The sequence below is a fragment of the Patella vulgata genome, chromosome 1, assembly GCF_932274485.2.
Source record: "Patella vulgata chromosome 1, xgPatVulg1.2, whole genome shotgun sequence".
NCBI lineage: Eukaryota > Metazoa > Mollusca > Gastropoda > Patellidae > Patella > Patella vulgata.
The window spans coordinates 86110206-86126746 of NC_065879.2; the positions used below are offsets into that span (position 1 = coordinate 86110206).

Here is a 16541-nt window from a genome sequence, read left to right on the forward strand (position 1 = left end):
ATGCTGCACACTGCCGCCTGTAAATAGATCAGATAATAAATTCCTGATATGCTGCATACTGCCGCCTGTAAATCATACAGGACTGTACAGCCTTGAGATAGAAATTCCTTCAGGAATCTGGAACTTTTGAATGTAAAAAAACTTGTCCGGATTTGTTTAATCTTTTAGCATTTGGTGAATGGAATACCTGATACCACTTCTCACTCACTAGAGAGAGAGAGACCGTAGTCCTTACCTTGTACCCCGACTTCTTGTCACATACGAGTCTTGTGCCCCTACTCAGCCTTGTGACACTACTCCTTGTCACATACAAGCCTTGTGACCCTACTCCTTGTCACATATACAAGCCTTGTGACCCTACTCCTTGTCACATACGAGCGGGGAATCGTAACCACGCTACTTGATTCAATGACAGACCTGATAACCTAAACCATTCCACCACCGAATCCCCCTTGAATTAGAGAAAAGTGATATTTTTGACATAATTTGTGGCTCATTTTCAAAATCAACCTGGCATCAAACTACTTGAGTCACAGAAATAACAGAAATGAAATGAAATGAAATGGGGTTTAACGTTCTACTGTTCTGCTCCTATACTGGGCTAATGAAGACGGGCATACGCCATACAGTGTGCTATGAGGGAAATTTTGCCCGGGCAGCGGCACTATCGCCTACTCTTATATCGAATTCCAACTGCCAAGGGATCTTTTACGTGCATTCTAATGTATACACGGGACCTCGGTTTTTTGTCTCATCCGAAGGACTAGACAGCTGTCCTTGTCACAGAAATAACAGAGAGTCCTTAAAGAGGCATTATGTAAGAACTAAATCTGCCTATTGCAGATCTTTCGTTTGGCCTCAAATGTTATATAAATCATTAATTACACATTTATTTACATGCCAGACCCATAATCAACTCTCTAGTACTTTGGATGGTTTTGATTTTCAATAGATCTAAACACAATAGGCACTTAATGATTTAATTAAAAAAATAGATAATCAACACTGGTAGCAATGACAATTAAGACTTCACTGTTCTGCTAATGACGGTAACTCTGCTCAGATTGATGTAATTTGACTGCAATTTTCAATATACCCATTTCATTATCTATTTTTTAATTATTATAGTGAGAACTCTCAGCTCCTTATCTACATCTAATTAATGCATCTTTAACTAATTTACAACTACATGTAATGATGTGACTGGGGGTGGGTGGGGATGGGTTTAGGTGCTAGCAGGAGCAAAGTCCAAGGTTTAAAGGAGATATAAGCCTTTGATTTTGGATAATTTAATGAGAACACATCATATTGAATCTCAGTGGTGCAGGACAGAGGGTCTGACAAGGACAGCATATAGTTGTTCTGATAGGACAAAAAAGCGAGGTCCCACGTACACACATTGGCGTGCACATAAAAGATCCCTTGGCAGATGGAAATCGTTATAAGAGTAGGCCATAGTGCCACTGTCTGGGCAAAAACTAAGTCAAACTAAGTCATTTCGGGACTAACACATGGTTCAATTTTATTTCAATAATTTTCTTGCATGTAAGGGTGTTTAACAGTTGGAGGAAAACAGAGGACCCGGAGAAAACCCCTAAGAAAATCTAGAAGAGTAGGACATTAAACCCCATTTCATTTCATTTCATTTCATCCATGTTTGTTTTCTAGAATGAAAGAGAATGACTTTGTTAAATTGGTTTCTTCTACATACAGAAGGTTACTGAGTACATACAGCCCATCCTGTAGCTCTGTACACAATACATTTACAGTCATATTAAAATGAATAATATATTGCGAACCGCTAAAGAAAGGTGAAATACAAAAGAAATGAATTGAAATGGGGTTTAACATTTAACATGCTGAACCTACTGGATTTTCTCGTCGCTAGCTCGCTAGCCTGGAGGTCGGGTGTTCGATCCCTGCATTGGCCGAGAAAGTTCATCCAGATTTTCCGGCGTGGTTCTCCCTTGTCAGTGATGCAGGACGGAGGGGCTGACAAGGAAAGCTGTCTAGTCGTTCGGATGGGACGAAAAACCGAGGTCCCGTGTACACATTGGCGTGCACGTAAAAGATCCCTTGGCAGTTGGAATTCGATATAAGAGTAGGCCGTAGTGCCGCTGTCCGGGCAAAATTTCCCTCATAGCACACTGTATGGCGTATGCCCGTCTTCATTAGCCCAGGTTAGGAGCAGAACAGTAGGACATTAAACCCCATTTCATTTCATTTCATTTCATTTCATTTTTGGATTTTCTCGTGGCTTTTCTCCGGGTCCTCTGTTTTCCGCCCACTGCTAATGACCCCAACACACAAGCCAATTATTGAAATAAAATTTGTTAGTCCCAAATTGACTAGTTTGTGCCGAGTGGACGTTAATCCCCATTTCTCTGTGTTATGTGGTTCTTCTCCGTGTAGGGGTCTTAGCGGTGGGAGGTAACCGGACGACCCGGAGAAAATCCACGAAGTTGGACAGGTGTGTGGTGTAGGCAAAATTAACCTCATAGCACACTGTATGGCGTGCGCCCAACTCCATCAGCCCAGTCGTAGCAGAACAGTAGAGAACAGTAGGACGATAATGCCCATTTCATTTCAGATAGAGAGAGGGATGGGGTTTAACCTCCACTCACAGAAACTAGGTCATTTCGGGACTAACATATGGTTCTATTTTTGTTCACTCATTCGCTTGTGCGTTGGGGTTTTTAGCAGTGGGAGGAAACTAGAGAACCCAGAGAAAACCTAGAGGTTGGACCGGTGTGTGGTGAGAGAGAGAGAGAGATGGGGTATAACCTCCACTCACAGAAACTAGGTCATTTTGGGACTAACATATGGTTCAATTTTATTTCAATCAATCACTTGCGCATAGGGGTCTTTAGCATCGGGAAGAAACCAGAGGACCCAGAGAAAACCTACGAGGTTGAACCAGTGTGTGGTGTAGTTATCCTGCACTAGTATTATAGTTTATAGAGTACAGTATTAGTATTCAAGGGCTCGGCAATTAGACACAAGTCTCAAGTGAGATTCTATCATGCAATGACAGCCGTGGTATTTGTATATTTCTTTAGCTGTTTATTACATATATATACATTGCATTTATTTTTCTAGTCATCATGTACACTTAAAAACAAAGGGAGGAATGTTATGATGTTCCTCAAGCCTCGTTGTTTATACTCATGTATATAAATATAAATAGTCTTAGGTACGTATTGCAAGAAATGATTCAGTTTTTGCAATTCATGTGCTAAGCATCCTGGTAGCACACCTTCCATTGTTAGAACCGGTGCCAATTAACTCCCAAGATACCAAACTAAATCTATTTTTTAGGCCAGTTCAATTTTCGTCAAGGTTAGGGGATGTAAATGAGTTTAGGGCACGGGATTGTTGGTGAGATTGTAGGTTAGGGTTACGGTAAGCATTGGGGCTAGGTCCAAGGTTAGGGTTAGGGTTGGCATTAGCACTAGCCCTGGTTACATCACGTGATATTTGACCAAACTTGAAATTGACCTTATCAAATAGTTCTAACCCAGGATACTCAGGGTTCACTATGGAATAATTGTATGTTTTATTTGTTTGTAAATCTTTTGGAATAAGAACATTGTGTCTTTAGGAGGACTTTCTGAAAGAGAGAGAGAAATGGGGGATTTAACGTCCATGAGACACACACTAGGTCATTTCGGGATTAACATATGGCCCGGAGAAAACCCACAAGGTAGGACAGGCAACCCAACCCCTTGTCACCTACAACCAGGGAATTGATTCAGTGACAGACCTTATGATTCAGCATGCACGCTCTAAACATTCGGTCATCCAACCCTCCAGGCTTCTCTTATATGTAAGTACAACGTACCTGTGAAAATTGTACACATAATCTAACTGAACCTTCATCGAGTACATTTGCAAGAAATGATTCAATTTTTGCAATTCATGTACTCAGCATCTTGGTAGCACACCTTCCATTGTTAGAACCAGTGCCAATTGAGTCCCACGAGTCTTTTTAATTTTACCCAGATTTCTATGTGGAATAGTGAAAAGTGTTGCTTGGATTGAAATCATTCAGAATAATAATGCTGTGCCTTTAGGATGGCTTTACTGATACCCCATCTCCTGCAGCTTGTGAAAATGGATTTGGTGCACAACGTCTAATCGAACTTCAACTCTAACTTGTAAGTACCAGTGAAAAATGTACACAATATCAAGCAGAAGTCATATTTCGTTAGCAATCTTTGAAAAGGTCCCTTTGTTTTTTGACAGCAGTAGAAGGTTTTAAGATCAGTGTAACATGTTGTTGATTAAGTATTCATTCTTAGTTCTCAATCCGTGCTTGATGATTGACAAAATTAGGACTAATAGTAAGTGCAGGAGGACCGCACTACCTGCAAAACAAAAAATCTACAAGATAAACCTGCGGACAAGACAGAAAATAGACATTGCAGTATTTGCACCAAATATACAAATATCAAATCAAGTGAATGTACAATTATATGGAGGGTTAATGTAAGAAAATCCCAAATAAATATGTCCTTTTTGAGCCTCTGCCCTTTCGAGTGGTGAATTTGCGGTAGATAATTGAGAAATAATTAGGGGTTAATATCCGACTATTGAAGTGTATTTATATCATATTAACCCAAAGGTTAAATCCAGGAACAATAAGTGATAAAACAAGATTAGTATTAATCCTGTCTGAGACAACGCCACCACTAAATCAACTCTGTGTATTATTACTGTTGGTAATGTCAAAATACCATACACTGAGAGAGAGAGGGAGAGAGAGAGAGAGAGGTTTAAGGGTCACTGGACACAAAGCAGGTCATTTCAGGACTATTATATAGTTCAATTTTATTTCATTGATTCCCTTGCAGGTAGTTATTATGAAAAAAAAAAACACACTGTAAAAAAAAAACCTCTGTCCATCAAGAGAGAGAGAGAGAGAGAGAAATAGAGAGAGAGGGAGAGAGGTTCAAGGGTCACTGGACACAAACCAGGTCATTTCAGGACTATTATATAGTTCAATTTTATTTCATTGATTCCCTTGCAGGTAGTTATTATGAAAAAAAAAAACCACACACTGTAAAAAAAAAAACTGTCCATCAAGAGTGAGAGAGAGGGGAGGGGGAGGGGGGGAAGGGTTTTACCGGCCACTCACACAAACTAGGGAGTATTGTATGGTTCAATTATATTTCATTGGTTCTCTTGTGCGTAGGGATCTTTAGCAGTGAGGGGTAACCGAATGATTACATGTGCGCAGTGAATCATAAAGTCTGTCATTGAGTCAAGTGGGGCGATTTCGATTCCCTGCTAAAGACACCTACTCACAAGCAAATTATTGAAGTAAAATTGAGCCATATGTTAGTCCCGGAATGACCTAGTTTGTGTCGAGTGGAAGTTAAACCCTATTTCTCTCTCTTTCATTGGATTGGGTACCAAAGTTATTCATACTTTGTCTTATTCTGTCCTTAATGAAAAAGGAAAACGGTGGACGGGACTTAGTTATGAAACCATTGGCTCCTTAACCTTTTCATTGTAACAAGTACACTGAAGCTAATTCTGTTTACATCTAGAAACTACAAAGTGTGGGAGGTTGATCAGATTCTTAATGAAAGGTCATCCATACTGGGATGTGTAGGCCTACTTTGCGCTTTTTTCTAGCCATTTTTTGTCGTCTGTTGACATTTATTGATAAATCCGGGATCAATATTGGATTTATTGGTCAGCTGACTTCCAGCTAACATTATTGACAACTTATTCTCAATGAGAAAATGGAAGGATGGGAAAGTGACAGCTCAGGTGTTAATTTAGAGTGGTTCATGGATTATTGTGATCTGAAGCATTGTACATGTATTTAAGAGAGAGAGGGAGAGAGATGGTGTTTAACATCCACTCAGCACAAACTAGGTCATTTCAGAACTAACACAAGGTTCAATTTTATTTAAATAATTGGCTTGTGTGTAGGGGTCTTTAGCAGTGGGAGAAAACCGGAGGACCCCGAGAAAACCCACGAGGTTGGACCCTACTCCTTGTCACGTACATTGGCGTGCACGTAAAAGATCCCTTGGGAGTTGGAATAGTGACACCTTCTAGCAGAAATTTCCCTCATAGGACACTGTATGGTGTATACCCGTCTTCATTAACCCAGTCGAAGCAGAAAAGAGGGATAAGGCAACTTGAAAGAAGGGATAGGGTGACTCCCTTTGCACATTCTTGCAAATTATTAGACTCGCAGTGGATGTTAAATTATCATGCCGTTAAATTATCATGAGTAGTGAGGAGTTTTATTTAGACATGGTAGCTACTGTGATGCCACCGGGGTACAGTGTTTGTGGAACTTTATTTCATAATTGCTATAAAAGTAATTTAAAATGTTTTAATTTTTTATTTGCAGGTGATTTTAAACAAGGATTTTATATGGTGTTTTAAGGTGTTTAACGACAAAAGCACTGCAAAATGAAATGGTTTTTGTTCCATGATAAGACATTAATTTTACATCCATGTAGGTGTTGTGTAGTGTAAACGTCACATCTGAGTGGATCAACTCCACAAGTTCCAGTAAGTCACTTTTAATAAATTGTTTAAACATACATTATGCAAGAGCTAAATCTGCCTATTGCAGGTCTTTCTTTAGGCCTGACATGTTATCTAAATTATTATTAGACATTAATTAACTTATCCAGACCATAATGAACTCTTGATGGCATTGCTAGCCTGCGATGTTTATTGGATTAGGTTCTGATTTGCTGTTCGACTTCCATTCATAATTAAATCAAAAAATGGATAATCAAGACTATGTTTTTTATCCTACCGACTTTAGTAATGATGATCGAGGCTAGCCCCAATATTCAATCCCCAAAATCTCGGTTCAGAGTGGATCAATTTGACTGAAATTTTCAACAAATTCCCTTTATAGTGACAATTGCCAGCTCTTTATCTAATCTCGCATAAACATCTTTAATAGAAGACTTGATCTCGCTTTAACTCCATACATCTTATCAAGGCCTTCACGTAATACCCTGCATATTTTGGCACTAATTTCTATTGGGTATTCACCCAGCTTGTGAGCCTATCAGAATCCTCGATCATCGTGAATACCAGGTCTCGCGCTTTCAAGCTAAAATATCTACCTGTGATAATCGAGTTGCAAAGTTCAAAGTTTGTTCGATGTCAAGGTTTCTGCGGAGGTCGCTATAGTTGATTTGTCATTTTGTCACAACTTCTGATTGGACGCTACTTTTCATGTATAGAGAGAAAATGTAGCTATAAGTTTGGGAATTGCATTTCAATAGAATGAATATTTATTTTATTATCTGTTAATTTACACAGATAGATGAACATAGAATTCAAGTTCTTGTTATTGAAGCTTTTTATATACATATTTGCATGGGTGTCCTGGTTGAACATTTCCCTGGAGCGCTTGCCTCAACAGTGAGCAGATCCCCCACTTGTATGTGACTAGGAGCAGGGTCGCCTGTCCAACCTCGTGAGTTTTCCTTGATATCCTTCCACTGCTAAAGACCCCCACGCGCAAATGCATTATTGAAATAAAATTGAACCATATGTTAGTTCCAAATAGACCTGATTTGTGTGTGTGGGTGTTACCCCCTCTCTCTCTCTCTCTCTCTCTCTCTCTTTCTCTCTCTCTCTCTCTCACACATACAACCAGGGAATCAAAACCACAACACTTGACTCAAAGATAGACCTAATGAAGCACTACGCACATGCTAAACATTCGGTTTCCTCCCACTGGTAAAGACCCCTACGCGCAAGAGAATCAATGAAATAAAGTTGAACCATATAATAGTCCTGAAATGACCTAGTTTGTGTCCAGTGGTGGGTAAACCCCCTCTCTCTTTCTCTCTCTCTCTCTCTCTCTCTCTCTTTCTCTCTCTCTCTCTCTTTTACTACTTTTACCACTAAGCAGCACCAGTTAGCACTATTCTCTCGTTTCTTATTTCAGGTTATAATCATAGGTATACAATATTTTGATTACATGTATGTGTTATAATTGATGCTTATGCATGTAGTAATTAAGTATCTATGAAATATAAGATGTTGTTGGTAAATTAGGTTTGTCTGGGTTTATTTTTTATACCATTACTAGCATGTCAGAGGGAAAAATTCCTCCATTTTTTATTCTTGTAGTAATCCAACTATTATGTTTATTAATGATCAAGTGCTAAAACCATTCTTGCTGGAAGCTTTTTTTAAATATACAGCAGTTTAAATTACCATGTCTACAAGTCGACAGACAAGATAATGCTGTAACAAAACACTCAAGGTGTTCGAGGTTGATGGGGGGAAGAGATTTGCCATACTGCCAAAAATAACTTCTTGTACAAAAATTACCTTCATCAAATAAATTATGGGGCCTCTTACATATGTAATGTAATGTATAAAAAGTAACATATGTGTTGTCACAGAGTGGTTCAGATTAAGAGAAATATGTACCGATTCTTAAAGAGAAACACAAGGAATATGTCCGAGGAATATGTACTCATTCTTAAAGGGAAACACAAGGAATACATACCGATTCTTAAAAGGGAAACACAAGGAATATGTACCGATTCTTAAAGGGAAACACAAGGAATATGTACCAATTCTTAAAGGGAAACACAAGGAATATGTACCCATTCTTAAAGGGAAACCACAAGGAATACCGGTATGTACCCATTCTTAAAGGGAAACCACAAGGAATATGTACCCATTCTTAAAGGGAAACCACAAGGAATATGTACCCATTCTTAAAGGGAAACACAAGGAATATGTACCAATTCTTAAAGGGAAACACAAGGAATATGTACCCATTCTTAAAGGGAAAACACAAGGAATATGTACCCATTCTTAAAGGGAAAGCATAAGGAATATGTACCCATTCTTAAAGGGAAAACACAAGGAATATGTACCCATTCTTAAAGGGAAACAAGGAATATGTACTCATCCGTAAAGGGAAAGCACAAGGAATATGTACCAATTTTTAACAGGGAAGCACAAAAGGAATATGTATCCATTACAAAAGGAATATGTACAGGTACTGATTCTTAAAGAAAAGCACAAGGAATATGTATTAGTTCTTAAAGGGAAAGCGCAATGAATACATGTATGTACCCATTTTTAAAGGGAAAGCACAAGGAATATGTACCAATTCTTAAGTTGATTAGCAGAAAGTTATTAAATTTAAGAGAATCTGCGAATCAAGTTTCTTATTCCAAATTAAGTGTGAAAAAATCTTTAACAAATGTGATTTACCATGTCACTGTGTACGGACATTTTAATCCCCTTAATGTCGGTCAACGAGATGAGTCAAAGATTAGTCAATAAACTAATTGTAAGCTAACCTTTTAACAGTCATTCAGTTCATGATCTAACTAAGTAATTAATTAGTATAAACGTTAAATTTGATAATCCCATAAATATACAAGCTCGATAATTATTCACAAAACAATAATTTTTATCTGTAACCATTTCCCTTCGTAAGAACCGACCACATGTTCCCATCTGGCCTCCCATTTGCCATCACACAATATTTTAATCATTTTCAATTCACTGGACAACAAAATATTCCGTTGGCTATAATCATATAAAAAATGTATCCATCCGAAGCGTTTAACAAACTGCTTTGCGACTAAAATGGCTCTTGGTTCATTTTGGTAGGAAAACAGGTCACATGGGCAAATAACAACAACATGGCGACAGTGCATGCATTGCATACAGGTGTCGATGCCATGTAAAATTTTAAAATACCGTTTTATAATGAAGACAAATAATGTTTCGACATCACAAACTTTTATTATCACTGATTTTGAAGGAATATTACTGGCGTTAATTTGAAGCATTTAGCCTACAGATCGGTACGCTTATTCATTCTATCGTATTATGAAAACACCTAATTTTGTAGGAATATTACTGGGGTGGATTTGAAGAAGATAGCCTATGGGTTGGGACGCTTTCATTCTATCGTATTAAGAAAACACCTAATTTTGTAGGAATATTACAGATGTAAATTTGAATACTGTATGGGAATTGAATATAAAAATTTGTGAGGTGCACCTATTTTTTGTTATTCAGAAGACGATATGCTACATAACATAAAACTATTTGTAGATGAAGTCTATTAGTGGAATGAAAGCCCACCCATACACACATAAACATTAGTTATATAATGGCCATTATAGATCATCGTTCAATACAATACCGGTACCGTGAAATATTTACTTATTTGCTATTCATTCAAGAGGAACTGCTAATCTATTTTCTGATTGATTAGCATTTTTTTTTTCAAACATCCAATAATTAATTGCTAATCATTTTTTTTTCGTATCATATACCCTATCTGTACCTGAATAATTGACATTTAGTGTTCAAACTTGCAGCATATGGCGAAGTATCAGGTTCAAAATACGATCTTGAGTAAAAAGTTGAAAAGTAAAAGTAAAAGAGAAAATTCTAATCTAAGGGTATTTTTGTGGTGGAAGTAGAAACCTATTACTTTATACATTTAATCTGCAAAAACTCAAGGCTAGAGTTCAAAAAGCATTCCCAGACTTAAGTTAAGAATTTACCCAACTTTGAATCACTGGTTACGAGAAATATCTTTGATCCAGAAACACAAAACTTTGCACATAGTTTCTTTTTGGTGTAACTGTTACATTAAAACAACAAAAGTTTTATAACAAGCTATATTTTAGTTAAAATAGGGCGAACAATTTTTTGAGTAAATTCTTAACTTAAAGGAGCTAAATCGCTCATATTTGGGATTTAGTAATTGACACAAATGGGTGGCAACACATATAATAATGCAGTGTGAATGTATAGAAACTGATTTACATTCAACCGTTTCTGTTTTTACTGTAATTTCTAATCAGTTATGTTCGGTGAAATACGCCAGAAGTCTCAATTGAAGACAATCTTTAGCGTCTGGTTATTCCACCGATGATATTTATTGCGCATGCTCCACAGATAAGAATATAGTGTCACCATTTGACATGACTTGTGGAATATGTCTAGCCGCATTCTTTGAGTCCCTTGTTCAAAATGGCGCTGAAACGCATTATGGTACACGATTCGTGTACCAATGGTAAAATGTTTATTTTGTCTTGAATATTGGATATCAGAAGCCCATCTTTTCCCTGTAAGATCACAAGACCAATGTTGATTTGAATTGACAAATTATTCGTGTTTTCAATGTCTAAGATTTTTGATGATATTGAGTTAGAGACTTAGCTACATGTACTTTAAGTCTGAGAATGATTTGTGAACTCGAAGCCAAGCTTTTCAGCTTTTGATTAGAATTCTTATTTGATCGGCAAAATTTCTACTTTCTACTATTAACATTTGACTTTCAGCTTTCTGGTTCTTTTGTCAACTTTTGACTTTCCAGTACTTCTGTCATCTTTTGACTTTGTAGTCCTTCTGTCAACTTTTGACTTTGTAGTCCTTCTGTCAACTTTTAACTTGGTAGTCCTTCTGTCAACTATTGGCTTTCTAGTACTTCTGTCAACTTTTGACTTTGTAGTTCTTCTGTCAACTTTTGACTTTGTAGTTCTTCTGTCAACTTTTGACTTAAATCTACCCAACACAATGATTTTCAAACACAGATTTTCTTCGGTAACATCCATCAAAGTTTAACATGCACTCAACACAAACTAGGTCATTTTGGGACTAACATATGGTTCAATTTTCAATATTTTGTTTGTGCATAGGGATCTTTAGTAGTGAGAAGGAAACCAGAGGAACCGGAGAAAATCTGTGACGTTGGACAGGCAACCACACTCCTTGTCATGTACAAGTGGAGAATCGAAACCACATCACTAGGCTCAATGACAGACCTTATGATCTAAAGTACATATGTTAAACCATTAGACCACCCAACACCATTGGTCTTGAATTAGTAACGTTGTTCATTAATGACTGTTGGTCTGGGTGTCGGAATGCTATAATGGATTTCAGATTGTTGAAAGGCTTGAAGAATAATGATGAAATGGTGTTTAACGTCGTATTGTTCTGCTCTCACTGGATTAATGAAGATGGGCATACGCCATACAGTGTGCTATGAGGGAAATTTTGCCCGGACAGCGGTGCTACAGCCTACTCTTATAACGAATTCCAAAAGCCATGGGATCTTTTATGTGCACACCAATGTGTACACAGGAACTCAGGTTTTTTTCGTCCCATCCGAAAGACTAGACAGCTGTCCTTGTCACTCCCTGCGTCCTGCACCAGTCTGAAAGACTAGACAGCTGTCCTTGTCATGCCCTCTGTCCTGCACCAATCTTAAAGAAGTAACGGTCTTCATTAAGGACTAAATATACTCGCAGTCAGGGTGTGTGAGTGCTGTGAGGCATCGCATTTCAGTTGGTTTTCGTCCCATCCGAAAGACTAGACAGCTGTCCTGGTCATGTCCTCCATCCTGCACCAGTCTTAAAGAAGTAACAGTCTTCATTAAGGACTAAATATACTCGCGGGTTTGGGTATATGAGTGCTGTGAGGCATTGCATTTCAGCTCTTTAAAGTCTTGAATTCGATCCAAAGATCTTATCACACATGATGTCCCAATTTTCTCCCACAGGTATGCTAGTTTCGTTCTGTTTGTTTAAACTAAGTCAACGTAGTGTTTTCATGGAATAAATAACAACATATAATTACTACGCTCTGGTTGTCAACGGTAACCAATAAAACAGATGATTATATGTATAATTATATATGAATGTATATTTTTTTAACGGACATTATTTCTTCATGGCAATTTGTTATTAGCAAACTGTTATTTTCTCATATTTCATGCGAAGAGAAGTTTTCTTTGTATCTCAAATCTTGATGATGGAATGAAAATTAGTACATACTCAATTCCTTTGATCTTGGGAATTCCTTTCACATATGCAAAATATGAACTATATCTGGTTCTGAAAATTGCTAAGTTTCTGAAATGTCTTATGGGAAGAGTGCCAAGTTGCTATGACTGCGATTTACTGGTAAAATGGATTTCCGTTAAAAATTCAAGATGGTGGGGATTGTTTTTGTTCAAAAATCCATTTGTACCCCCATCAGAAGAAGTGATTAAGCGACTCAGATTACACGATCTTTGACTTATCGTGTATTTTTGCAAGATGGTGAATGAGGGGGAGGCCGTCTGCTGTTACCAAGTGGTTTACCTGGAGTAAAAGAATTCGTTGTAAACAGAGAGATTCATTATTTAACCATTAAGTACAAACTACATGTGAACCTGATGGATACATTACAGAAATGAAATGAAATGGAGAGAGAGAGAGAGAGAGAGAGAGAGAGAGAGAGAGAGAGAGAGAAATGGGGTTTAAGTCCACTCGACACAAACTAGGTCATTTCGGGACTAACATATGGTTCAATTTTATTTCAATAATTCGCTTGCGCGTAGGGGTCTTTAGCAGTGGGAGGAAACCGGAGAACCCGGAGAAAACCCACGAGATTGGACAGGCGACCCCTACTCCTTGTCAAGTACAACTGGGGATTCGAAACCATGCCAGTTGACCCAATGACAGGCCTTGTGAACCTGATAGATACTTTACAGACATGAAATGAAATAGACTTTAACGTCCTACTCTTCTGCTCTGACTGGGCTAATGAAGACGGGCATATGTCATACAGTGTGCTATGAGGGAAATTTTGCCCGGACAGCAGCATTATGTCTTTCTCTTATATCGAATTCCAGCTGCCAAGGGTTCTTTTTTGGTATACCAATGTGTACATGGGACCTTTGTTTTGCATCCCATCCAAATGGGGTGTTCCGGTTTCCTCCCACTGCTAAAGACCCCTACGTGCAAGCGAATTATGTAAATAAAATTAAACCATATGTTAGTCCCGAAATGACCTAGTTTGTGTCGAGTGGACGTTAAACCCCATTTCTCTCTCTCTCTCTCTCCCATCCAAATGATTATGTGTTGTCCCTTGCCAGGCCCTCTGTCTCGAGGGACTCTGTCCTGTTCCACTGACATGGCGAAACCACTTCAGTAAACATTAAAGGGGCAGTATGGGAGATTAGATAAACAGCCGACAGTTCTCGCTATAATAGTTAAAAATAGATAACATAAAGAGAATATGCTAAAAATTTCAAATTGCTCCACTCTGAACCGAGATATTAGCGATTGAATTTTAGGCCTAGCCTCTATCATTACTAAAGGTATGATTGAAACAAAGGTCTCAATTATCCATCACAAAATGTATTCCAATATGCTAAATATCGCAGGCTAGCGATGACATCGAGAGTTGATTATGGTCTGGATAAGTTAATTAATGTTTAATTAATAATTTAAATAAGATTTCAGGCTAACGAAAGACCTGCAATAGGCAGATTTAGCTCTTGCTTAATGTATGTTTAAATATAAACTTGTAGAAAGAATGTGGAAAAATAATGAAATTCTAGAAGAAAACAATAAATATTTCACACTGGCTGCCCATAACCAAGGTTGGCACCAGCAGAGGAGAAATGTGCCATGTTCTAGAATATTCATTAGTCTATTTGAGTCTTATATACCGTTCAGACGCTTATTTTTAAACTAGTTCAAAATCGCCGTTTTTTTTTAAGACAGCATCGTGTTGCGTTCACACGTACTATAAGCCATACCAGTTTAACTATTCTGACCTCTTCGGTGGGAGGTTTGAGTTAATTATGCATGGGTAGCTTCATATTCTTTATTCAGTTCTCAAACGCTTTCGATAACACTGGCACTGCCTGACCCCGATATTTTCCTAGGAATGTAACTTAATGCGTACTGCGCATGCTTAAATCCAGCTGGAGCTGGGTTTTTAAGCCAACCCGTTCAGACGGCCAAGATGAACCAGTTTAAAATAAAAAGCCTTCTCAAAGAAAGGTCGTGAGCTGGGGTTTTTAAACTGGTTTATTTGCCCCACATTTGCGTTCAGACGCTTAAGTTAAACTGTTTCAATGGTATCCTTGGGTTTTTTAAACCAGTTCAACTTTAAGCCCAGTCTTTAATTAGTGATGTGGTTGCCATTTGGGCTGACAAGATTCTCAACTTGTACGTGACAGGAGTGGGGTGGCCGATCCAACCTCTGGGGTTTTCTCTGGTTTCCCCAGTTTCCTCCCACAGCTAAAGACTCCTACATCTGTTGTTGAGGAATCAGATCTTTAGTAGTTCTCCTGGGAATTGGGAGTTTTAGTAGCAGTTCTCCTGGGATTGAGGAATTGGAGATTTAATGCTAGTTCTAGTTGGGTTGAGTAATCAGAGTTATATTGGAAGTACTCCTTGGTTTGAGGAATCAGAGCTTTAATGGTAGTAGTCCTGGAGTTAAACTTCAGAGTTTTAATGGTAGTTCTCCTGGAGTTGAGGAATTAATGTTTGATGGTGATGCTTCTTGAGTTGAGAAATCAGAGTTTTAAAGATACATGTCATACTCCTGGAGTTAAGCCATCAGAGCTTTAAAGATACATGTCATACTCCTGCAGTTTAGTCATTAGAGTCTAATGGTAGTACTCTTAGGATTGCGTTTTAATGATGATCTTCCATATTAGGTCGAGGACTCAGTGGTTTATTGTAATACTCCTTCATGGGTTCTGAGGTCAAGTTGATGGTTTCTATAAATAGAGAACTGCAAAAACAAATAATCAAAAATCGCATTTGAAATTACATATTGCATTGCATATTGTTAAGGCAGTTCTGATCACAGATGGTCTTTTGTAGCATTAAGTGCAAGCTCTTAAAATTATAATATATTCATGGTGTATAACATAATATTTGTCGATCCAGAACAGCAAAAACTAATTTTTTGAATAACATCATCAGGTTTATTGTGTACACAAGTACCATCTGTTTGAAATGCGATCTAGACATTTTGATACATGACTTAACATTTTAACTTGTTTTGTGTAATAATTCACTATTAAATAATAAAATAAAATAAAATGGGGTTTAATATCCTACTTTCTAGTTGGAAATGTGATTCAGTTATTTTGATACTTGATTGAACATTTTATCTTGTTTTATGTAATAATTCACGGCTAAATAATAAAATGAAATGGGTTTGAACGTTCTACTGTTCTGCACCGCCACCGACTGGGCTACTGAAGACAAGCTTATGCTATACAGTGTGCTGTGATGAAAATTTTGCCTGAACAGAGGCAATCTGGTTAAAACACAGATCCTATTTCGTTTCGTTTTTATAGTTCAAAATTTCGTTTTACTTGTCTTTACTACACTTGGATCTGGAAGAGTTGTTATTTAACTCGTGTTCGGAATGGTGTCAGAGATAAGCCAATGAAACGGTCTATTACGGTGAGCTTTAGGCGTGTTTTTCACGGAACTGTGGGTAATCCACTAGTAACGTCAATGCTGATTGGTTAATAAAATGTCTGATGTCATAGGGTCATAAGTCGGTCTTTTGACCCCTGACGTGACCTATCGCTATAACTTGTCAGATCTTCATGTAGTGTAGGCCATGGAAAGTATAAAAAAACGAAACGAAATATAGATCTATATTTTAATCAGATTGGAAGAGAGGCACCATGGCCTACTCTTATTAGGAATCCCAACTGTCAAGGGTTCTTTTACGTGCACCTCAATGGGTTA

At 37.8% G+C, this 16541-nt stretch overlaps 1 protein-coding gene across 1 annotated transcript in view; it reads left to right on the forward strand.

Moving 5' to 3' along the window:
- Positions 1-16541, forward strand: part of LOC126808382 (potassium voltage-gated channel protein Shaw) — an 81392-nt gene that overhangs the window by 42824 nt on the left and 22027 nt on the right. The window contains exon 2 of the mRNA XM_050533059.1: positions 6374-6537. The gene's annotated coding sequence lies outside the window, so the exon portion shown is untranslated. The remainder of the gene's footprint in view (positions 1-6373; positions 6538-16541) is intronic.